Source organism: Lycium barbarum, chromosome 11, assembly GCF_019175385.1.
Source record: "Lycium barbarum isolate Lr01 chromosome 11, ASM1917538v2, whole genome shotgun sequence".
NCBI classification, from domain to species: domain Eukaryota; kingdom Viridiplantae; phylum Streptophyta; class Magnoliopsida; order Solanales; family Solanaceae; genus Lycium; species Lycium barbarum.
This window is the reverse complement of record NC_083347.1, coordinates 101,836,220-101,862,825: the sequence shown is the minus strand read 5'-3', so window position 1 is coordinate 101,862,825 and position 26,606 is coordinate 101,836,220. Positions and strand designations below refer to the sequence as shown.

The 26,606-nt window shown below is 41.5% G+C and overlaps 1 non-coding gene across 1 annotated transcript; it reads left to right on the top strand.

Moving 5' to 3' along the window:
- Nucleotides 1–14,685: 14,685 nt before the first annotated feature.
- Nucleotides 14,686–14,790, top strand: LOC132620666 (small nucleolar RNA R71). Its single transcript, XR_009575103.1, has one exon. It is a non-coding gene; the product is annotated as a small nucleolar RNA R71 (small nucleolar RNA).
- Nucleotides 14,791–26,606: the final 11,816 nt, after the last annotated feature.

Here is a 26,606-nt window from a genome sequence, read left to right as displayed (position 1 = left end):
CTCGAGCATCAACACCGCACCCAAACCTATACGGAAAGCATCACAGTAGACAGCGAAATCCTTGCCTTTCACAGGTAAGGCTAGGATCGGGGTTGCGGTCAAAAGAAGCTTGAGCTTTTCAAAGCTCTCCTCACAATCATCCGTCCACTGGAAGGGAACATCCCTTTGAGTCAATCTGGTCAAGGATGAAGCAATGGCAGCAAAACCCTTCACAAAGCGACGGTAATAACTGGCCAAACCTACAAAGCTACGAATCTCAGTAACGGTAGTGGGCCTTTCACAGCCTCAATCTTCTGTGGATCAACCATAATTCCTTCCTTAGACACCACATGGCCAAAGAATGCTACAGACACCAACCGAAACTCACACTTAGAAAATTTAGCGAACAGGCTATGTTTCTTCAACAACCCAAGGACCGTACGGAGATGGCCCTCATGCTCCACTCTAATCTTGGAATACACCAAGATGTCATCAATAAACACAATCACAAAAGAATCAAAGAACAGCCTAAAGATGCCATTCATCAAAGTCATAAATGCAGCCGGGGCATTGGTAAGCCCAAAAGACATCACTAAAAACTCATAGTGGCCGTATCTCGTCTGGAATGCTATCTTCGGAATATCCTCTGCCCTAATCTTCAATTGGTGATAGCCAAAACATAAATGAATCTTCGAAAACACCGAAGCACCCTGAAGCTGGTCAAACAGATCATCAATATGAGGTATAGGGCAATTGTTTCGAATAGTGACCTTGTTCAACTGGCGGAATTCAACACACATCCTTATTGTCCCATCCTTCTTCTTCACAAATAATACAGGAGCACCCTAAGGGGAGACGCTCGGTCTAATTGTAACATCCCATAAATCCGAGTTAGGTGTCATTGTGAAATAATTGGGGTTTAGATGTCATTTTAACGTTTTGGATACCTTTGGGATGGATAATCGTATTAAATAATCATTTCGGGGTCAAATGAGATAAGGAAGTTCCTTAGAAATCTTTAAATTCGTCAAGTTTGAGACAGTTTCCAGTTATGTCCAGTTTTCGGGTATTTTCGTTTGACATTTGGAAAAACTCAAGACATATAAGTTGTAGGGAATTAAAATACCTTTTCAAAAATATATTATGCAGCCCAAACAGACATGTGAGTAAAAGGTTATTACTGATTTACTGAAGCTGTGTAAAATGAAAATCCCAATTCTTGTAGGATTAGGTTTTAAAGCCTAACCCTTTATAATGACCTATAAATACAACCCAAAAAGGTCCAAGGAGGGGGGTTTTTCCACCATAGCTATATATCATCTCTCTAAGGCGAGTTATTACTCAAATCCCTAAGTTAATTACCTTAGCTAATTACTAGGTTAACACCGAATCATTATATGAAATCGATAGATTGTGGAAACTTCATTCAAGGTCAAATATGGGATGAAGCTTTGGGATTTCTTCAAAAAGGTGATACCCTCACACTTTTATGGATATATGGAATTATTATTATGTTTTAGACATGGAATAGTTGGTAGAATTATGAAATAGGATTGGTTTAGATGCACTTTATTAAAAACAAAACCCTAGTATTTTTGCTCTAGAATTTCCTCCGACGTTTGTCGCTTCTCTAACCGTTGGATCGAGCCCAAATTTTAACTGAGTGGTCCCAACATATAGGTCTTAAATGTGAACGGTGAAGATCGGATGTCAAGGTCTGTAGCTGTGCGTTTCCAGCTATGAACAGTAGCTGCGAATTGGTGAATATCTATAGTTTATTGGTCATACAAACCTCAATTAGATGTAGGATGATTCTTTGAAGAATGGAGCTTACGTTTGGGATATTTTCACGGGATTTAAGGTATGTCTCTTTAAAAATAAAATCCTTTTTGAATATAAAGGTAATTTGTATGTCTCTTTTGAACATACTCTTTCTATCGGTTTTTACGAACTCTTTGGTTGTGATTTGTATGTCTCTTTTAAAAATCCTTTTGATTATAAAGATGATCTGTATGTCTCTTTAAAAATAAAATCCTTTTTGAATATAAAGGTAATTTATATGTCTCTTTTGCAAACTCCCTTGAAAGATTGATTCTTTATAAAAGCATGTTTTGAATGATATGATGAATTGGTTTTACACTCTTGAAATTTATTACATGTTTTGATTAATGGTTAATGTGCGTGAGGGGACAAGCCCACATTAAACCTTGATTGTATTATCCTCTGTATACGTATATGAAATCATAATCATTTTCTTCTATAAGAGATGATCAGTGATGATGGTTAATTGTTGGTATTGATGATTTTACAAAGGAACTATGACAAAGGAATCTTGTTTAAAGAAGTGGAAACGTTTTCAGGATTATCTATGAAACTATGGATTTTCATAATGGCATAATGAACTTTAATGCTATTTGATGGTGCGACTACTTTGAGATAAATTGTGAATCGGCTTCTATGCTATGAATTTTGTTGTTGTGTTTGGCCTAGCTACTCGGGAGGAAGGGTAGCCACTATGGATCCTAGTGTGGTAATTGCCTAGCCATTCGGGAGGAAGAGTGGCCACTACCGGGTTCGCTACCCGGGGTGTGATTCATGCCTAGCTATTCAGGAGGAAGGATAGCCACCGCTGGGTTCGCTACCCGGGGTGTGATTTATGCCTAGCTATTCAGGAGGAAGGATAGCCACCGAGCATTATATGTTCCGGTGTGGTGCGCTATACACGATATGATTGATTCTTGGGCCTTTATTGGCATGTGTGATATTCTTATTCTCTCATGGAACTGTTGTTGACAATCATGATCAATTTGAAAGACATAATTGAAAGTTATAAATTGACAAAAAGTCTTTGTAATCGGTTTTGATAGTTCTTATTGAGATACACAAACTGAATAACTGCTCTTACGTTGGTTTCATATGATTTTCAAGACTGATTCCTTTATGTATTATTATATTTTATTTTTATAATACTTGTTGTCCCCGAGGCACTCACTGAGTACGAAAGTACTCAGGCATACCATTGTTGTTTTTGATGGTATGTTCGGTAACGGAGAAGAGCAGGTTCGTGATACTTTCGACGCTTAGGAGAACTTGCTGCTGCTGTTGATTTGGTGAGCCCACATTCTTGTTCGTGGGACACTTCCTGTTTCATTTATTATTCTAGATTTCCGGGCTGCGTCCCGAAGTTAGATGATTGTTGTGTCTTGATACGTTCAAATTACACCTATTAATGGCGTAAAGCGGACGTTGTCAAATATAGTAACCCAAACAAGGTTGGGATCGAATACCACAGGGAATATGGAGAGAAAAGGGTACTAATTTTATGCTATACTAGTCTTTAAAGGCTTTAATCCTATTCCGAATAGTTTGAAAAGAGATTTGGTTTGTATTCACTATTTTGAAGTGTTTGGAATTTGTTTGGATTTGGAGAACCAAAGTTGTGTCCCCGCGATGATTAGATGTTATGCTATGAGTGTCAATATGATATATTTCTAATGGGTCGGGGTTATGTATGCACTTAATCTCTAATGCACTTTCTAATATTTTTCAATAGTTAGAAAGTATTTCTTTTCATGATTTTCCCAAATGCAGAAAAGTTGTAAATAAGATTGATTAAATATGCCAAGTAGAACTTATCTTATCCCAAAGCGAGTTCATTAAACGAGGGTTAGCACCCCGAGTCCTTGTTATATTATTTCAAATCACACCCCAGTTCATCTTTCCAAATAAACTAGGGTTTGTGCATGAACAAGTGTTTGCAACCACTAATGAACAATGAATGCGAGAAATAATAAAACACATCACAACCCATTATATATATATATACAATGTTAGACACCCATTACATAGCACCCATCATTTGGGTCCACAACTTTGATTAAAGAAACTACTCACACATTATGGTCTCAAAAGAAGTTAGCAATAAATGAGACATAAAGCTTACAAAGTGTGATAAAGATGATGGAAAATGGAATCTTGTTGTCTTCACTAAGCTCCAAAAGGGGAGTATTCAATGCTCACCCACCAATGGAACTTTGTTCACGTGGTTACAATTAAAATTGGCTGCAAAAAAAAAAACCTAAAATATTCTTTAAATAGGCTCCAAAAAATGCAAAGCAGCGACTGACAAAATTGCCCCCGATAGAACAATCGATGAACCGTCGATCGTTCGACGATCCGTCGATTTCTCCGTCCTTTGTTCCTTTAGCAATGTGTTCCATTCGACGGTGCCGTCGACCATTTCGACGCTCCGTCGAGTATTCCGTCTTTCTCTCTTCTTGTTGACAGATCCTGATTGACTACACAAACGATGAAGCGTCGATCAGTTCGACGCTTCGTCGATGTCTCCGTCCTTTGTCGTCTTCAACTTTTTCGTCACTGGAAAATCGAGCTTATCGACGCTTCAAAGGACAGTTCGTTGGCTGATCGACGGAACGTCGATTCTTCATTTTGGCCAATTTTCCTTTGTTCTTTGCTTTTTGCTTTTGGGCCATTGTTTTCCTAAAACACAACAAAACATATTAACGAGAACCAGACTTACTTGAAAACAACCAAAATTCCTAGTAAAAAGGCGTCGATTGTGCCACAAATCCGCGGCACATCAACACCCTAACTTAGGATCTTTTCTTGTCCTCAAGCAAGTCAGACAAAACAACCACAAAATAAAACGACAACTATGCTAAAAATAAAGTAGAAGTGACTACAATGGTGCTTGCTCATCGCTACCGGCATGTGCATTTTTCAAATCAACTCCCTCTTTCCTCATTCCCAAATAGGATTATTTCAAAACGAACTTATTAGAATTGACCATGACGCTTCAATCGATGACATCACATTGTTAGAAGCATTTATGCATGCGAGTATTCACCATTATGCCCTCACTTAGATTAGAGAATGTCCCACACACAATTTTACAATAAGAATCGGGACAAGGATGGATGAGAATAGAAAGCACTCGCGCTCACAAAGAAGTTCATGATTTACAAGTGCAGATATCGTATGCTTGCCTTTAATTTCAATGCCTAACACTTTCGGATGGTTCAATTGTGATCACTATAGGACTTGTTCTTGGGTTGTAATGTAGGCTCGGGGACGGGTAGGATACTCATTTGGGAATTAGTGACTCATCCTCCTCGACACTACAGATTTTGACCTTTCTTCTCATGCACAATCTATTCATTCTTCAACTCATGACTAAGATGTGATTTTACTCTTACTAGAATTTACAATCTTTTTATGAGACAATATTATTATTATTATTATTATTATAAAACTATATATATATACATTTTGTTATAATCTTTTCTCTTATTTAATCCGCTATCACATCCAGTTCTCGACTATCCAACTCACACACCCCCAGCTTTAGGCTTTTGGCCTTTACTTCACACATGTACCACCCCCAGCTTAGGCGATTTGCCTCTTTTCTCTAGTAGTGCCAAGGAGGGAACGGGTGCAAAGATGGAATGAATTCATGAAGTGGGGAAAAGGTTTGTTACGACTAATCAAGAGAAAAAGTCAAAGGCTCAACGTGGGAACTAGTGATATTCATATAGAACGGGTTTTGGGCTTTTTAAGGTTGACGTGACTATTTAGAAGGAAAGCCTATGATCACTTCACAACCAACTATCCTAAGCAATATAGTACGACCTACCAGGCAAGTTCTAGATCCACATATGCTAATAATGAACACAAGAAGTTCTCACACTCACAATGGCATAAGGATTTGAACACTCAATTCATACACACTCTAATATCTATGATGTCACAAAAAGAACCATATATGTCAATTCATTACAACCTAAGATACTCAATAAACTTTCAGAGGGGTCAATTTCAAATCAATCCATTTTCAAGTTCACAAATATCCTTTTTCATTCAAAATTCATGCCATAAGTTCAAAATACAACAACCATGAGAGTCACAATTACTTTAAATAAGATTTAACAAATATATATACTACAAGGTACATCAGGTTACCCCATCCCTAGCAAAAAGAGGATGCATTGTCCCCAATGCATCAAAAATCATACTATCACCCCATAGTGGAGGGGCCGACCTGAAATGCTCTAATCCTACTGTTGCTGCTGAGGTGTCTCCTCCGCAGCAGTGCGAATGAGATCCCTCTCTAGTGCTGGCTCAGTGGACTGAAGAGGTGGAGCTGACTGGCTCTGTGGTTGCAGGTCTTTAGGAGCTATCGTAATCGTCCTGACTGATGCTGGGATAGCACTAGTGCTGGAAGATGCGCCGGGGAACCTCGTGTCCAGGCGCGAATGCCGAATACCCTCCTGAAGCTCGGGGTCTTCATCCTCATTATCCTCCTTCTCATCCTCATCATCAGCCAATGTGACATGCCACTTTGTCTTGCGACTTTCCCTAAGCTCATCCTCAGTCACCAAGTCAACTACTCTGATCAAATCGGAAATGCTGGCGACTGGTGCAGGTGGTGTCGGGTCATCCACAATAACCTGCTCTCTTGTCCGAAGGGCCGCAATCTCATCTCGGAGTTGGTCAAGCTCGGTCTTCAAATCTCTCGAAGTACCAGACTCAATCTTCTTCTCAATAGTGAGTATCCGCATCTCTAAACTGTCAAGTCGTGCATTGACCTAGCATGATGCCTCTCTATAGCCTCCTGAAGAGGCTCCAACTCCGGTGCAATCTCTTTCCGGACAAACCTACCCAACTGCTGTAATATCCGGGTCACCTGCTGATCAGCACGCTCTGCGTTGATTGCAAACTCTCTGAAGTTGGTTCTGTTGAGGACAAAGAGATCCTCCAAAGCTGATGCTGCGGCTGATGGAGGAATAAGAGATACAGATAGGACAGCAGGCCGAAGTGGTTCCTCTGAAGAAGGGATACCATCAGCTACAGATGGTGTAGAGGCCTCTGTTGTGGACAGTCCTTCCGTGCCTATATCAACTGTGCCCTGTGGTACTGAATCCATGACATGCTCAGCCTGCTCACCCATGAGATCTAGCAATGAAGTATTGGTGGCTTGAGATGTACGGAGGGTCTCATCCCTACTCCGTGTGATGTCACACACCTTTGCTGCGGGGAGAGTAGCTGCCAATGTATTAATGTGCCTCACCTGGGCCAACCTACATAACTGTGTGATAAGGCACGGGAATATCAAGGTTGTCGCCTCCTGTGGTACGCATGCCCGAATGGCTCTACTGATCAGATCACCCAAGTTCATTGGGTACCTGGATAGCATGGCAGCCATAACCACTGCTCTGTCCGATGTGACTATGTTATCTACTCCCGTGGGCAGAACCTGATATATGACGAAATTCCACCAAAATTTAGCTTCCAAGTTGATATCCGCCTTATGGATTTTGGCAGCCAAGTGTCTCACCCATGGGGCCTGGTCCGCCAGCCCTCTAGCCATCACCGTCGCAAACCATTCCCGTACAGATTGCTCAGCCCTTCTTTCAAACTTATCATCATATTCCACTGTGGTCGGTGCCACGAAGTCATCACCAAAATAAAATATGTTGATTGTGCGGGCTGAGATGTCAACATGGACACCTCGAACATACACTGTGTCTAATGGAGGGGAGACTTTCAAAGCTCTCTTATTCTTGCGCCGCTGCTCGAGCATCACTCTGTAGGTAGCATAGAATTCCTGAACCATGGTCGGGCAATAATCCCCTGGAGGCTGTGTGAATGCCTCAAGATGATAGTGCTGGATGAGATCAGTAATCTGAGGGTATCTCTCTAAGCCGTCATGCTGATTTCTTCTTCTTCTTGAATATTTCTCCTCGGATTACCCCCGCTGACTGTAGTGGCCCCTTTTACATAGTCTTTTCGGCACCCTTCATAGGGGAAGCCGATTGCAGCTATCTCTATCTTTTGCAACCGCAGCCGCTCTTGTTCCTCATCTGAATTTCGCTCAGGAGCGACTGGTTGTTCTGTTGCTGCATGGCTATAATCAGCGGATGTGGAGGAAGAAGTCCCCTCTGCAGACTGAGAGGAGAGTAAGGTGGATGATTCTGCTTGGGGAGTGGTGGTCTGTGCCCTCAATCTAGTCGTTGGGACCACCGCTTGACGTTCAGAGTCGGAGGGTTCATCCCTAAGAGTAAGGGTTGTTTGACCCTGACCTCGGCCTTTTCTGGGACCACCACCCCGCTTGACTGGATTCTTTGAAGGCATACTTGAGAAAAGAACACCCTTCGTTGTTAAGACAACCATAGAAATATAACAGAATCAGACAAAAGTGCAAGACATGCAATAATGTTAAAGCTGCCAGCGGTCCATCGATTTGCTACAAGAGTCATCGAACAGATCGACGGAGCGTCGAAGTGGTCGTCAAATTGATCGATGAGCCGTCGATTTCATCGTCGATCTCTTGTTAGCCACTGAAATTTTCGACTGAAAGACGGTTGGAAAGATGCCCCGTCGATTGATTCGACGGGCCGTCGATCTCATCGTCGATCTCACGTTAGCCACTGGAATTTTCGACTGAAACACAGTGGGAAAGACGCCCCGTCGATCGATTCGACGGGCCGTCGAGTCCACCATCGATGTTGTTTTGGTTAAGAATTTTGAGAAGGCTCATTCGACGTTGAGTAAGACGGTCCATCGATTGAATCGACGGGCCGTCGAACTGAGCATCGAATGCTTTCGCAGGCTAAAACTACAGATTCCATACACTTCTTTGGCCGAGGTGCAAATCGTCACGTATTTTGGGGTTACTCAGACTTCACCCCATGTTGGCTTGGGTTAGACTAGGGAAAACACTTGGCGGGCAAAACAACTCTATGGTCGTAATGCCCTCCAAGCCATCGTGACACACAATGCCATACTTTGGCATTTCATCGAACAGGTGGTGGGAAAAACAACAACAATCTCATGAATGAGGTGTGTTTGTCGTAATGCCCTCCGACTCGGCTAAAGATCAATGACCCAACAACCACAAACAAACCAACAAACCACCCCTAGCAAAACAAATATAAGCATCCCAGGCGAAATAATAAAAAAAAATTGAGCAATTGGAAGGCAAGCAAAAATAATCAAAACAAGCCATGGAATGCAAAGACAATCAAAACTAGGGAGCACACAATCCACTAATTCACATACCTTAAAATGGAAAGAATATGATTTCAGCCCTTAAGGAAGGAAAAACACCCGAAGAATCTCACACACAGAGGGACAGAGTAGTAGGGCAGGGGGGAGTGGCGGTTGTGGGGTGGTGAAGGAAAGGGGAAGTGGGTAACGGTTATGGCAGAGAGAGAGAGAGAGAGAGAGAGAGAGAGCAAAACGTTACAGAAAATGGAGAACAATGAAAACAACGTGGGTTATAAACCCCGTGATATTGAACCGTCGCGTTAAAAGGACGGAGCTCGATTAGTTTGACGCTCCGTCGAGTGAAAACCCCCCTCCCCCTTTTTTTTATATGAAAAAGAGAGAAGAACGCCCGTCGAACTGACCGACGGTCAGTTCGACGGAGCGTCAAACCTGTCGTCGAATTTTCATTATTTCGAGTGACCAATCTTTCATGTGATCCACTCGACGGTGCATTCGACGGCTCATCGATCAGCTCGACGTTCCGTCAAATGTGTCGTGTAACTACTTTCCTGGCAAATTCTAGGTTCAACACTTAGGTTCCTCAACACATCAACAAACATTAAAACAACACAACCACAAAAATCAACGGAATGAAAAAAATCATATTTCGAAAATGCACATGGGTTACCTCCCAAGAAGCACACAATTTAACGTCGCGGTACGACGTAATACCATTTTTGATGCTAAGGTCCGGTGCCATGTTTCAACTAGTGAGCATCAACAATCTTGTCTCTATCAACCATCCAATGGTAGTGCTTTACCCGATGTCCATTCACCCTGAAAGTACGCATCCCATCGTCGGACTTTAACTCCATTGACCCATTAGGTGACATACTCACCAAAGTAAAAGGGCCGGACCACTTGGATTTCAACTTGCCCAAAAAGAGCTTCAACCGTGAATTGAACAGCAACACCGAATCACCCGGTTGAAAATCTCTCTTTAGAAGTTTGACATCATGATAGTGCTTCATCCTTTCTTTATACAAACTCGCACTCTCATAGGCATGATACCGAAACTCATCCATTTCATTCATTTGAAACAACCGCAGCTTGGTTGCTTCGTCCCAATTCATGTTCAATTTTTTTAATGCCCACAAAGCTTTGTGTTCAAGTTCAACAGGTAGATGATAAGCTTTACCGAACAACAACCGATAAAGGGAAGTACCAATGGGTGTCTTGAATGCTGTTCTATAAGCCCAAATAGCATCATCAAGCAGCTTGGTTGCTTCGTCCCAATTCATGTTCTGTTTGCATTAACCGTCTTGGCTAAGATGCTCTTTATCTCCCGATTAGAGACTTCGACTTGCCCACTAGTTTGAGGATGGTAAGGAGTTTCCACCCTGTGCTGCACTCTATATTTCTCCAAGAGATTAGCGAATTGCTTGTTGCAAAAGTGAGTGCCACCATCACTAATGATTGCCCTTGGAGTGCCAAACCTTGTGAATATGTTTCTTTTGAAAAATTTGGTGACACTCTTGCCATCATTGTTGGGCAATGCTACAGCTTCAACCCACTTGGACACATAGTCAACCGCAATAAGGATGTATCGCATGCCACGAGAACTCACAAATGGGCCCATAAAGTCGATGCCCCACACATCAAATAGCTCAACCTCAATGACAAAATTCATTGACATTTTGTGCTTCCTCCCAATTGACCCTTGGCGTTGACATTGATCACAAGATTTCACCATCAAATTTGCATCATGATAAAGGGTGGGCCAATAATAGCCACACTCAATCACTTTAGCTGTTGTGCGGTTCCCACTTTGATGACCCCCCACGGGAGAGTCATGGCAAGCTTTCAAGATTTTCATGGCCTCGGATTCGGCTACACATCGCCGAATGATGTTGTCGGCACAAGTGCGGAATAAATAGGGCTCATCCCAATAGTATTGACGACTATCTCTAAAAAATTTCTTCTTTTGATAAGCCTTGATGACGTCGGGGATAAGACCCGTCACCAAGAAGTTGGCGATATCTGCATACCAAGGGGCAACCTCACAAGATACAGCCAAGAGCCTCTCATCAGGGAACACATCATTTGACTCAAGATTTTCACTCGGTCTCCCAGCTTCCTCAAGTCTAGATAGATGATCCGCAACTTGGTTTTCACAACCTTTTCGATCTTTGACCTCAAAGTCAAACTCTTGCAACAACAATACCCAACGAATCAACCGTGGCTTTACATCTTTCTTTGTCATAAAATATCTCAAGGCCGTATGATTCGTATGAACAACCACTTTGGATCCAAGTAGATAAGCCCGAAACTTCTAAAACGCGTAGACAATGGCCAGAAGCTCTTGCTCGGTGACGGTATAATTCATTTGAGCTCCATTGAGGGTCTTTCTAGCATAATAAATTGGGTGCATGATTTTGTTGTGCCTTTGCCCAAGCACCGCACCAATAGCAAATCCTCTTGCATCACACATGAGCTCAAATGGCATTGACCAATCCGGAGATACAATAATTGGAGTAGAGGTGAGCATTTCCTTCAACTCATTAAATGCCTTAAGGCACTTCTCATCAAATGCAAACTTAGCTTCTTTTTCAAGAAGCTTACACATCGGGTTGGCGATCTTGGAGAAATCTTTGATGAACCGCCGATAGAAGCCGGTATGTCCCAAGAAGCTACGAAGCCCTTTGACAGAGATTGGTGGAGGGAGCTTGGCTATAACATCAACTTTTGCTCGGTCTACCTCAATACCCTTCTCGGAAATCCTATGGCCAAGGACAATCCCTTCCTTCACCATGAAATGACATTTCTCCCAATTAAGTACAAGGTTGGTTTCTTCACACCACTCACTTCAATACCTTACCGAGATTGGCAAGACATTCGTCAAAAGAGTCACCAACAACTGAAAAGTCATCCATGAAGACTTCCAAGAAATCTTCCACCATATCCGAGAAAATAGACATCATACACTGTTGGAAAGTAGCCGGGGTATTGCACAAGCCAAAAGGCATGCGGCTGAAAGCAAAAGTGCCATAAGGATAAGTGAAAATGGTTTTCTCCTTGTCCTCTAATGCAATGTTAATTTGGTTGTACCCCGAGTATCCATCCAAAAAGCAATAATAAGCTCTTCCGGCTAGCCGATCAAGCATTTGATCAATAAAAGGCATAGGGAAGTGGTCTTTACAAGTCGCGGTGTTGAGCTTTCGATAGTCCATACACACTTTCCATATGATAACTGTCCTTGTAGAAATCAACTCATTCTTGGAGTTAGGGACAATAGTGATGCCCCCCTTCTTTGGCACACATTGCACCAGACTAACCCATGGACTATTTGCAATTGGGTATACAACACCCGCATCCAACCATTTGATTATCTCTTTCTTGACCACTTCTTGTATAGGAGGGTTTAGCCTTATTTGATGCTCTACACTTGATGAACTATCGTCCTCAAGTTCGATTCTATGTTCACAAATACCGAAAGGAATCCCCATAATATCCGCAATAGTCCACCCAATAGAACTTTGATAAGCCCGTAACACTTCAAGAACCTTTTGAGTTTGTTCCTCATTTAACAAAGATAAGAGAATAACCGGTAAAGTATTATCTGGGCCAAGAAAAGCATACTTCAAATGAGAGGGAAGTAGCTTGAGCTCAAGTTTTGGAGGCTCAATAATTGAAGGCTTAGCCAGAGGAGTGGTTCTTTTGTCAAGATCAAGAGATAATTTCTTCGGCTCATAAGAGTACGAACCCCGGCCAATGAGAGAATTAACTGTTTCAATATACCCCTTCATGTCATTCGCCTCGAAGTTCACTAAAATAGCCGAAAGTGTTTCGTCAAAGTGCCCCTCCTCTAATTTATGATCCACCGCTTCGTCTACCACATCCAAAGAATCAATGACTGAAATGCTCTCATAAGCACTAGGCAATTTTAACTCCTTTCTAGCTTGGAAAGTTACCTCTTCATCATTGACCCGAAATTTTATTTCATTCTTTTCTGAGTCCATTAGAGCTCTCCTGGTGGCAAGAAATGACCTTCCCAAGATAATTGAAACTTCTTTGTCAACCGCACAATCAAGGATGACAAAATCTGCCGGTAATAAGTATTCCCCCACTTTAACAAGGATGTCATCAACAACCCCTACCGGTCTTTTAATGGATCTATCGGCCATTTGGAGACGCATGCTCGTTGGTGTAGGTGTTCCCAAACCGGCTTGCTTATAGATGGCTAGTGGCATCAAATTAATACAAGCCCCATTGTCACGAGAAAAATCATGATGACCGATGGTGCAAGGGATAGTGAAAGCCCCGGGATCTCCCTTCTTCTAAACCTTGGATGATGAAATAATAGCGCTTACACGGTGGGTGACTCCCACCGTATCATGCTTGATTGGTCTTTTATTCGTCAACAAATCTTTCAAGTATTTAGCAAATCCCGACATTTCTTGGAATGCATCAAGAAATGGGATATTCATTGACAACCCTTTCAATTGGTCGTAGAAGCGTTGGCACTTGGCATCCTCCGTTCTTTTCATCAATCTTTGTGGGAACGGGGGAGGAGATTTATATGTTTGAGTCAAGGGTTTAATTGCCCCCGTGACCTTGCTCTTTTAGGTGCTACCACCGATAGCTTTTTAAACACTTGGCTCCTCGTCACCCTTGAGAACAATAGGGTGTGCTTCCTTCTCTTTCTCAACAATAATAGGCACTTCAATTGGTGCCTCCATTTCTTCTTCAACTTCTTCCTCAATAACCTCATCAAGAATCGGCTCGATAATGATAGGTTCAACCACTCTCTGATTCACCGCATTAAGGATCTTTCCACTTCTAGTAGAAATAGCTTTGCATGAGGCAATGTGATCACCTCCACTACCCCTTGGGTTCGGAATTGTGTCGCTAGGAAGGCCCCCTTTTTGTGGTGGATGTTGCTCACGAGAAAGATCTCGCATTTGTGACTCAAGTTTATGAATCGAAGCGGTGTGAGAGCCTACCACTTTGGTCAAATTTTCCATCTTCTAGTCACTCTTATGTTGATTGTCCAATATCTTTTCAAGCATAGATTCCATTCGAGAGGTCCCTTGATCATTGGAAGGACCCTCTCGCCAATTTTGAGAGTTAGAAGTACGGCCCTTTGGTGGAACATAGGCATTGGAATTCCGATTACCATAATTGTTGTTGTTGTAATCCCTCCTGTCCGAACCACCATATTCATTTTGAACATATTGATTGCTTTGTTGTTGGGGTCTCCATTGCTTTTGATAACTCCCTTGAGAGTGATCGATATAATTAGCATCCTCACGTTGTGGTTGCCCCTCTAGATAAGCTTCCTCCGAGACTTGGTACATTCCGGGAGCATGAGATGGCATATCTTCGATAACATTCACACTTTTAGCTTCTTTCTCCGTAAGCCTCTTTGACAGCAAATCCATGGTGGTTTGCAATTGAGCAAAAGCATGATCTCGCTCATGATTTTCTTTGGCCACCGCAGCAGCAGAAGGACTACCATATGACAGGATTTCGCTATCACTGGAGTGCCAAGCTTGATTGTGGCTGGTGAGCTTATCGAGCAACCTGGTGATGCTGACAAATGATTTGTGCATGAAGCATCCCCCAGCTGCAGTGTTGACAGCAATTTGATTCATTGTATCTAACCCCTTGTAGAACTTCTCAGTGAGAATAGCATCCGGAAACCCATGTGTTGGAGATTGAGCTATATAGTACTTGAAACGCTCTCATGCCGAATATAATTGTTCCCCGGAAGTTGTCTGAACTCAAAGATCTTATCCTGAAGCTCAGACTTTTTGCTTGGTGGGAACCACTTCTTCAAAAATGTATTGGCTAACTCGCTCCAGGTATGAATAGAATTGCTGGGGAGCTTTTCATACCATTGCCTTGCTTGGCCAGCCAAGGAATATTTAAAGACCCGTAATCGAAGTGCATCAGCAGAAACAGCACCATGGGATTGTTGAGCACACACATGCAAGAAGCTCTTCAAATGTCGGACTGGACAATCCTCCGAAGAATTTCAGAAATAACCTTCAAGTTTCAACAGCTGATAGATAGAACTATCAATTTTGAAAGTAGTATTTCCAGTTCTAGGAGGAACCACTGCAGAAGCATAATCAGCTTCATTGATGAATTCCGCAAATATATTCTCATCCTCATCCTCTTCTGGTGCAGGTGGGTTCACTTGGAGTCCACCTTGGTTTCCTTGATTCCGATTCTGTCTTCCTGCCATGTTCACCTGGTTCACCACAACAGCAAACAAGGTGTGATGGAATAGAAAAAGTTTTAAAGAAGAGTACACAACAATCAGTAATTTCAAAATCGTATTCCCCGGCAACGGCGCCAAAATTTGATACGCTCAAATTACACCTATTAATGGCGTAAAGCGGACGTTGTCAAATATAGTAACCCAAACAAGGTTGGGGTCGAATCCCATAGGGAATATGGAGAGAAAAGGGTACTAATTGTATGCGATACTAGTCTTTAAAGGCTTTAATCCTATTCCGAATAGTTTGAAAAAAGAGATTTGGTTTGTATTCACTATTTTGAAGTGTTTGGAATTTGTTTGGATTTGGAGAACCAAAGTTGTGTCCCCGGATAATTAGATGTTATGCTATGGGTGTCAATATGATATATTTCTAATGGGTCGGGGTTATGTATGCACTTAATCTCTAATGCACTTTCTAATATTTTCCAATAGTTAGAAAGTATTTCTTTTCATGATTTTCCCAAATGCAGAAAAGATGTAAATAAGATTGATTAAATATGCCAAGTAGAACTTATATTATCCCTAAGCGAGTTCATTAAACGAGGGTTAGCACCCCGAGTCCTTGTTATATTATTTCAAATCACACCCCAGTTCATCTTTCCAAATAACCTAGGGTTTGTGCATGAACAAGTGTTTGCAACCACTAATGAACAATGAATGCGAGAAATAATAAAACACATCACAACCCATTTTATATATATATATACAATGTTAGACACCCATTACATAGCACCCATCATTTGGGTCCACAACTTTGATTAAAGAAACTACTAACACATTATGGTCTCAAAAGAAGTAAGCAATAAATGAGACATAAAACTTACAAAGTGTGATAAAGATGATGGAAAATGGAATCTTGTTGTCTTCACTAAGCTCCAAAAGGGGAGTATTCAATGCTCACCCACCAATGAAACTTTGTTCACGTGGTTACAATTAAAATTGGCTGCCAAAAAAAAACCTAAAATATTCTTTAAATAGGCTCCAAAAAATGCAAAGCAGCGACTGACAAAATTGCCCCCGATAGAACAATCGACGGACCGTCGATCGTTCGACGATCCGTCGATTTCTCCGTCCTTTGTTCCTTTAGCAATGTGTTCCATTCGACGGTGCCGTTGACCAGTTCGACGCTCCGTCGAGTATTCCGTCTTTCTCTCTTCTTGTTGACAGATCCTGATTGACTACACAAACGATGAAGCGTCAATCAGTTCTACGCTTCATCGATGTCTCCGTCCTTTGTCGTCTTCAACTTTTTCGTCACTGGAAAATCGAGCTTATCGACGCTTCAAAGGACGGTTCGTCAGCTGATCGATGGAACGTCGATTCTTCATTTCTGGCCAATTTTTCCTTTGTTCTTTGCTATTTGATTTTGGGCCATTATTTTCCTAAAACACAACAAAACATATTAACGAGAACCAGACTTACTTGAAAACAACCAAAATTCATAGTAAAAAGGCGTCGAATGTGCCACAAATCTGCGGCACATCATGTCTCTTAGAAGCTCCATGGTGTTACACCTCGGAAAATTCCCCAATTTCGTACAGTGAATAGACTAATGAAGAATATGAGTATATGATATTTCAATGAGAAAGGAATGACGTTTGACGACCCTAATTAAGATTTCAAAGGCATTTGAAATAAGAGAAGAAGGTTTGCCGAGGAAAGGCAAGGCATACGATGTATATCGGAAAGAAACTACGAGTAACAAGTTAATAATAACTAAATGGTGCTTTGGAGACGAGTTATAACGACCCTTAGATTGCAAATGAGGCGATAACAAGTGTTAAGAAGGTTCCCTAAGGATCGGAGATCGAACGAAGTGATGAAAATAAGATTCAGCAAACTGATGGGTCATACGGTCGATTATATAGACCGTATAATGTTATACGGCCCGTATAGTGGACCGTAGAAGTGTCACAGAATGAAGTTGCTGAAGGGTTGATTTCACGGTCTATGATACAGACAGTATAAAAATTATACGACCTGTATAATGTGCCGACAAATTGACACAGAAAAGGGTGGTTGCTAGAGCAGTTTTACGGTCGATTATACGGACCGTATAAATTTATACGGACCGTATAATGGACCGTATAATGACGTCGGGACAGCTTTTGCATTTATAAAATAATGACCCAAGTTCATTTAATTCATTCCATTTTCTCTCTCCACGACCCAATAGCTCTCTAGAACTTTCCAAACCCTTCCAATACAAGAATCCAAGTAAAACTTTAAGATTCAACTTCATCAAATCCACAAAACTAAGTGTGAGGAACGCATCAAAGTTCATCCAAGTCAAGAAATTTCAAGAGAGGTGAACTAGGGTTTTGGTGCAAGAAAAGTAATACCACTCAAGACTTGTTCTTACGCTATCTAAGTTAAGTTTTATGGTATTTGAATGTTATTTAAATTATGGAGAAGTGGAGACACTTGGATTGTAGAAAGATATCGAAAATGGGTCATGAAAGTGTAAATAGTGACATTGTTGAGTAGTAGTTGGAATGAATCATGAAAATGGGTATGTTGAGATTGTAAATAGGTTATGAATGACATGTAGAACATGGAATGAGTATTATACGTGAAAGAATACGATCGTGAACTATGGTCATGATTATGGGTGAATTAAAGTGAAATTGTGAAATGTGGATAATATAAATGAATTTTGCTTGTCGTTTATAACATTGTGAACGTTGTTATGAATGTTTGGGAGTTGATATAGAATATGGGGAAAGTAGTATAAATGAAGGAAATGCCGTCCAATTTTCTCTAGCTTTAGCAAGCACGTTCTTGTAACCGTTTAGCTAATGTCGATACGAATTCTCTTGAAGGTAGAACAAGTGCATTAAAGGAGAACGAGCAAGCAATAAAATAGTTAAGCGACAAAGGTATGTGAGGCTAGTCCTTTCTTTCTATGGCATGAATCAGACATGATTTCTCTTTCCTCTCCATGAATTCTCTATATATTCCGGAAAGTCAAGAATCTATGATCATGAACAGTTATATGAGATAAGAGATAAGATATGAGTTCAATAATGATGTTGTTTGTTGTGCACACTCACTTTATCTACTATTTCCTTTAAGGTGAGGCGGAATACTATTAAGTTAATGATGTCAGTTATCGAATACACTCACCTTATGTACTATTTCCTTCAAGGTGAGGTAGAGTACTTATAAATGTCCATAATGGAATCGGGGGTTCACGACCTTATGTCACCTCGATAAAGTTTAGTCATCCTTGAGCTGGTATGCATGCATTATGATAATAGTATGACAAACCTATGATGTGCACATGATGATGATATTACACCGCTAAGGCGGGCAGACATACACACCACTATAGTGGGCAGCTTATAGCCCGGACGCGGGAGGCCTGGACGCAGGTTAATTATTATCACACTGTACCTATATGGATGGGCATCCTATACATTATCACACCGTACCTATATGGACGGGCAGCTTATACATCGTTGCATATACGATCTAATGATGATTATGAGTAAGTCAGCATGTGTCATTTCTTCATAATTGACAGCCATACACAGTTGCTCCTTATTGATGCTTCCTCTATCTCATTGATGTATTAATGTCGTTTATGTCTCTCATACTCAGTACAATATTCGTACTGACGTCCGTTTTCTTTGGACGCTGTGTTCATGCCCACAGGTAGACCGGGAGGTAATCCCGATCCAGACTCATAGGAGCTAGCAGCTGATTTGAGAGCACTCCATTGTTCGGAGGTGCTTATGATTATTCTTTTGTGTACATGTATATTTTGGGCACGATGGGGTCTTGTCCTGTGCATATGTTTAGTACTCTAGTAGAGGTTCATAGATACGCAGTGTGGGTTATATGGTCTCAAAAGGTTGCTACTATCTTTATGCATATATATATATATATATATATACTATTTTGATGGCCAAAATGGCTTATGTATATAAAGGTATTTATGTTTTCAAATGAAAGGTGATTTTCTTATAATTTAAGTATGAATTTGATAAAAGAACGTTGAATGAGCATCATAAGTAGTAGAACGAGTGGTGCTCGGTGATTAGCCCCGGGTACCCGTCACGGCCCCTAGTCGGGTTGTGACAAAAGTGGTATCAGAGCTGTTCAGTCCTACGAAGTGTCTACGAGCCGTTCCTAGTAGATTCTTGTTTATGGTGTGTTGCGCGCCACGCTAATAAAGAAGCGGCTACGGGGCATTTATGAAAAATGACCATCTTTCTTCTTATGAGATCGTGCGATAGAGTCGTGTATAAGATTTTATCCTCTCTAATAGTGTGTTGTGATTTCAGAAATGCCGCCAAAGGGAAAGGCTACAGCTGCCCAGAAGGGAAATACTACGACAAAAAGACGGGTAGAAAGAGAGCCGCCCATGAATGTAGAAGAGGGCGAGTCACATAATGAGGCTCCATCTAATACTTCCTCCACCCCCGCCTAATGTGGAAGAACAGGGGGAGCTCCAGCTCCAGTTCCTCCACCGGTTGCTTCGGGTCAACAAGTGACCGAGGCCATCCATCTATTGACACAGTTGGTTGCCGCCCAGGCACAGCGGCAGAATGTGAGTTCAAGTGATCGGGCAGCTAGTACCAGAGCCCGTGATTTTATGAGTCTAAATCCTCTGGAGTTTTTCGGGTCAAAGCCGGATGAAGACCCGCAAGGTTTCATTGATGAGATGCTAAGAACATTGAGGATTGTCCATGCCTCAGAAACTGAATCCGTGGAGCTGGCCTCTTATAGACTCCGAGACGTGGCGGTATTGTGGTATAATAATTGGATAGCATCGAGAAAAGAAAATGCGCCTCCTCCCGTATGGAAAGAATTTGTAGATGCTTTCATCCGTCACTATTTGCCGCCCGAGGTCCGCCGAGCTAGAGCGGATAGGTTCTTAAATCTAAGGCAAGGAAACATGGGTGCCCGGGAGTATAGCCTGCAATTTAACTCATTAGCTAGATATGCCCCGACTATGGTGGCCGACATGGGAGATCGGGTACATAGATTTGTGAGTGGCTTGGGGCCACATTTGTTCAAGGATTATTTGACGGCTTCGTTGCAAGACGGGATGGATATTTCCCGAATACAAGCCCATGCCCAGAATTTAGAAGGACAACGATATCCGCAAAGGGGTGATCGCGACATTGATAGAAGGCAAAGCAAGAGGGCCAGATCTATGGGGACAGGTGGCGATGATAGAGGGGGATCAAGGCAGACTTATTCCCAACATTCTGGCCAGTCAGTGACCAGTGCACCTCCTCGATTTACGGGTAGGAGATTTGATCGATCATTCCGTTCAGGACAGGGTCAGAGTTCGAGGGCCTCAGGTTCACAGTTTGGGGAAGATTATAGCCAGATGAGACCTCCAGCACCGCAGTGCAGTCAGTGCGGTCGATTACATTCCGGACGGTGTCGCCAGGGTTCGGATGCTTGCTATGCCTATAGCCAGGTTGGGCACATGATGAGAGATTGCCCGTCGATGAGTGGTAGAGTTGGGATTCAGCCCACGGGATCAGCGACCAGTTCTTCTTCAGTGCGCCCGGTAGGGCATACTTCTCAAATTTCAACAGGCCAAGGTAGAGGCCGAGGGGGAGCATCTACTCCAGGTGCCACTCAGCCCCGCATTTATGCTCCCAGATGTGGTTACAGGTACACTGTCCGTGTTTTCTCATGATGTGTATGCATTGGTAGATCCGGGTTCTACCCTATCTTATATTACTCCATATGTTGCTGGTCGTATTGGGATGAAACCTGAGCCAATCAAACCTTTTGAGGTATCCACTCCGGTTGGTGATCCCGTGATAGCGAAACAAGTGTATAAAAATTTTGTACTCGTGATATGTGATCGCCAAACCAAAGCTGATTTAATTGAGCTAGAAATGTTAGATTTTGATGTGATTATGGGTATGGATTGGTTGGCTTCATTTTATGCTAATTTTGATTACCGAATGAAAGTGGTTCGATTTCAATTTCTGGGAGAACCGTTACTTGAATGGAAGGGTAATACAGCATCTCCAAAAGGTAGGTTTATTTCCTACCTTAAGGCAAGGAAGATGAGAGCTAAGGGCTATATTTATCACTTAGTCCAAGTTCATGACACCGAAGCAACGTCGCCAACTTTCCAATCTGTTCCGGTAGTGAGTGAATTTCTGAATGTATTTCCAGATGAACTTCCAGGTCTTCCTCCAGAAAGAGAGATTGACTTCTCCATTGATGTGTTGCCGGACACCAAGCCTATTTCTATTCCTCATTATCGAATGGCTCCGGCAGAACTGAAAGAGTTAAAGGCACAGTTGAAAGATTTGCTTGAGAAGGGGTTTATTAGGCCCAGTTCATCACCGTGGGGAGCACCAGTCTTGTTCGTGAGAAAGAAAGATGGTTCCTTACGAATGTACATTGATTATAGGCAGCTGAACAAGGTGATGATAAAGAACAAATATCCTCTCCCAAGGATTGATGATTTATTTGATCAATTACAGGGTGCCAAGTGATTTTCTAAAATAGACTTGAGATCGGGCTATCATCAAGTGAGGGTTAAAGAAGAAGATATTCCTAAAACAACTTTCAGAACGAGATATGGCCATTATGAGTTTCGGGTGATGTCGTTTGGGTTGACTAACGCTCCGGCAGTGTTCATGAATTTGATGAATAATGTGTTCAGGCCACTCTTGGACTTATTCGTGATAGTATTCATTGATGACATTTTGGTATACTCTCGCACAGAATCAGAACATGCAGATCATTTACGTATCGTTCTTAGAATTCTTCGAGCCCGAGAATTATATGCAAAATTTACAAAGGGTGAGTTTTGGCTGAATTTTGTGACATTTCTGGGCCATGTTATTTCAAATGATATCATTCGAGTCGACGCTCAGAAGATTGAAGCTGTGAGACTTGGCCAAGGCCTACGACGCCTACAGAAGTTCGTAGTTTTCTGGGATTGGTAGGTTATTATAGAAGATTCGTAGAGGGCTTCTCATCTATTTCAGCCCCATTGACGAAGCTAACCCAGAAATCAGCTAAATTTCAGTAGAACGATGGTTGTGAGCGTAGTTTTCAGGAGTTGAAAGATAGATTAACCTCAGCTCCAGTCTTAACACTTCTAAAAGGGCCAGATGGCTATGTTGTGTACTGTGATGCTTTCGGTATTGGGCTAGGATGTGTATTGATACAGCATGGTAGAGTTATTGCTTATGCTTCGAGACAGCTACGGAAACATGAAAAGAACTATCCAACTCATGATCTCGAATTGGCTGCAGTCATTCATGCGCTAAAAATGTGGAGACATTATTTGTATGGTGTGCATGTTGATATCTATACATATCACAAAAGTCTTCAATACATTTTCAAGCAGAAGGAGTTAAATCTGCGGCAGAGGCGGTGGTTAGAATTGCTGAAAGACTATGATGTGAGTATTTTGTACCACCCCGGAAAGGCCAATGTAGTAGCTGATGCTCTCAGCCGCCGATCAACGGGTAGCCTATGTGAAGTTCCACTGGAAAAGAAAGAATTGATTCAGGAGCTCCATCAACTAGCTAATCTTGGAGTACGTGTAATTGACTCGGGTAGTGCAGGGATTGGTATTAATGATCCCACAGTTTCTTCTCTGAATATGGAAGTAAAAGAGCGACAATATGAAGATCCTCAGTTGAGACATTATGGAGATGTATTCCAGAAGAAAGAGAAGTCCCCATTTGAAACTTCTATGGATGGAATTCTTAGACACCGAGGCAGGCTATGTGTGCCGGACGTTGCAGAATTACATCGCCGAATTCTAGAAGAAGCCCATTATTCTCGGTATTCTATTCACCCCGGTGCAACCAAGATGTATCACAATCTTATATTAATATATTGGTGGGATGGCATGAAGAGAGACATAGCAGAATTTGTAGCTCAGTGTCCAAATTGCCAGCAAGTAAAGATTGAGCATCAAAATTCAGGAGGGTTATTGCAAGCGATGGAAATCCCTACTTGGAAATGGAAAGTGATCAACATGGATTTTATTGTGGGGTTACCTCGTTCCCGAGGCAAGTATGATTCTATATGGGTGATCGTGGACAGACTCACGAAATCAGCCCATTTTCTTCCGGTTAGAACTACCTACTCGGCTGAAGATTATGCGAAGTTGTATCTCAAGGAACTTGTGCGACTTCATGGTATTCCACTATCCATTATCACAAAAAGAGGATCACTGTTTACAGCCAAGTTCCGGAAATCCTTTCAAGAAGGTCTAGGCACCCAAGTGAAGCTTAGCACGGCATTCCATCCGCAAACTGATGGGCAAGCCGAGCGTACTATTCAGACCTTAGAAGATATGCTACGAGTATGTGTGCTGGATTTCAGTGGTAGTTGGGATGGTCACTTACCCCTTATTGAGTTTGCATACAACAATAGCTACCATTCCAGTATTCAAATGGCTCCGTATGAAGCTTTATATGGAAGGAAATGTAGGTCCCCAATCGGATGGTTTGAAATAGGAGAAGTACAGCTAATAGGCCCTGAATTGATTCAGCAAGCGGTAGAAAAAAGTTAAGGTGATCCGAGATCGATTGTTGACAGTCCAAAGTCGCTAAAAGTCTTATGCGGACAATCGCCGACGAGACTTGGAATTTCAAGTTGATGATTGGGTATTTTTAAAAATTTCGCCCATGAAAGGGGTGATGAGATTTGGTAAGAAAGGAAAGTTGAGTCCCCAATACATTGGACCCTATAGAATTATCCGCAAGGTGGGTCATGTAGCCTATGAATTGGACTTGCCTTCAGAGCTTGAATCAGTCCATCCAGTATTTCATGTCTCAATGCTCCGTAAATGTGTCGGAGATCCTGCGAGGATTGTTCCAATTGATGACGTGCAAGGGACAGAAAAGCGAGCATATGAAGAAGTGCCTATTGCCATCTTAGACAGGCAAGTACGAAGACTTCGAAATAAGAAAGTAGTTTCAGTCAAAGTGTTGTGGCGAAATAACAACCGGAAAGAAATGACTTGGGAAGCGGAAGAGAAAATGAAATCCATGTACCCGTATTTATTCCAACCCCTAGGAGAAATTCAAAATGAAACACCAACAATATAAGGCATGTATGCTTACCTTTCATGCGTTTGGTCGTGTGTGGCCAATTTATAAGTTTTATTGTGTTGTGGCCCTGTGAGGCAATGATATTATGGGTTGTTGTGACAGGACGGTACTGCCATATTACAAGGGAAATTCTAGCAAATTTTTTATAGAATTCCCGATGACTTAATATTCGAGGACGAATGTTCCAAAAAGGGGGCGAATGTTACACCTCGGAAAATTCCCCAACTTCGTACAGTGAATAGACTAACGAAGAATATGAGTATATGATATTTTAATGAGAAAGGAATGACGTTTGACGACCCTAATTAAGATTTCAAAAGCATTTGAAATAAGAGAAGAAGGTTTGCCGAGGAAAGGCAAGGCATACGATGTGTATCGGAAAGAAACTACGAGTAACGAGTTAATAATAACTAAATGGTGCTTTGGAGACGAGTTATAACGATCCTTAGATTGTAAATGAGGCAATAAACAAGTATTAAGAAGGTTCCCTAAGGATCGGAGATCGAACGAAGTGACGAAAATAAGATTCAGTGAACTGATGGGTCATACGGTCGATTATACGGACCGTATAATGTTATACGGCCTGTATAGTGGACCGTAGAAGTGTCACAGAATGAAGTTGTTGAAGGGTTGATTTCACGGTCTATGATATGGACCGTATAAAAATTATACGGCCCGTATAATGTGCCGTCAAACTGACACATAAAAGGGTGGTCGCTGGAGCAGTTTTACGGTCGAATATACAGACCGTATAAATTTATACGTACTGTATAATGGACCGTATAATGACGTCGGGACAGCTTTTGCATTTATAAAATAATGACCCAAGTCCATTTAATTCATTCCATTTTCTCTCTCCACGACCCAATAGCTCTCTAGAACTTTCCAAACCCTTCCAATACGAGAATCCAAGTAAAAATTTAAGATTCAACTTCATCAAATCCACAAAACTAAGTGTGAGGAACACATCAAAGTTCATCCAAGTCAAGAAATTTCAAGAGAGGTGAACTAGGGTTTTGGTGCAAGAAGAGTAATATCACTCAAGACTTGTTCTTACACTATCTAAGGTAAGTTTTATGGTATTTTGCATGTTATTTAAAGTATGGAGAAGTGGAGACACTTGGATTGTAGAAAGATATAGGAAATGGGTCATGAAAGTGTGAATAGTGACATTGTTGAGTAGTGGTTGGAATGAATCATCAAAACGGGTATGTTGAGATTGTAAATACGTTATGAATGACATGTAGAACATGGAGTGAGTATTATACGTGAAAGAATACGATAGTGAACTGTGGTCATGATTATGGGTGAATTAAAGTGAAATTGTGAAATGTGGATAATATAAATGAATGATGCTTGTTGTTTATAACATTGTGAACGTTGTTATGAATGTTTGGGAGTTGATATAGAATATGGGAAAAGTTGTATAAACGAAGGAAATGCCGTCCAATTTTCTCTATCTTTAGCAAGCACGTTCTTGTAACCGTTTAGCTAATGTCGATACGAATTCTCTTGAAGGTAGAACAAGTGCATTAAAGGAGAACGAGCAAGAAATAAAATAGTTAAGCGACAAAGGTATGTGAGGCTAGTCCTTTCTTTCTATGGCATGAATCAGACATGATTTCTCTTTCCTCTCCATGAATTCTCTATATATTCCGGAAAGTCAAGAATCTATGATCCTGAACAGTTATATGAGATAAGAGATAAGATATGAGTTCAATAATGATGTTGTTTGTTGTGCACACTCACCTTATCTACTATTTCCTTCAAGGTGAGGTAGAATACTACTAAGTTAATGATGTCAGTTATCGTATACACTCACTTTATGTACTATTTCCTTCAAGGTGAGGTAGAGTACTTATAAATGTCCATAATGGAATCAGGGGTTCACGACCTTATGTCACCTCGATAAAGTTTAGCCATCCTTGAGCTGGTATGCATGCATTATGATAATAGTATTATAAACCTATGATGTGCACATGATGATGATATTACACCGCTAAGGCGGGTAGACATACACACCACTATAGTGGGCAACTTATACCCCGGACGCGGGAGGCCTGGACGCAGGTTAATTATTATCACACCGTACCTATATGGACGGGCAGCCTATACATTATCACACCGTACCTATATGGATGGGCAGCTTATACATCGTTGCGTATACGATCTAATGATGATTATGAGTAAGTCAGCATGTGTCATTTCTTCATTAGTGACAGCCATACACAGTTGCTCCTTATTGATGCTTCCTCTATCTCATTGATGTATTA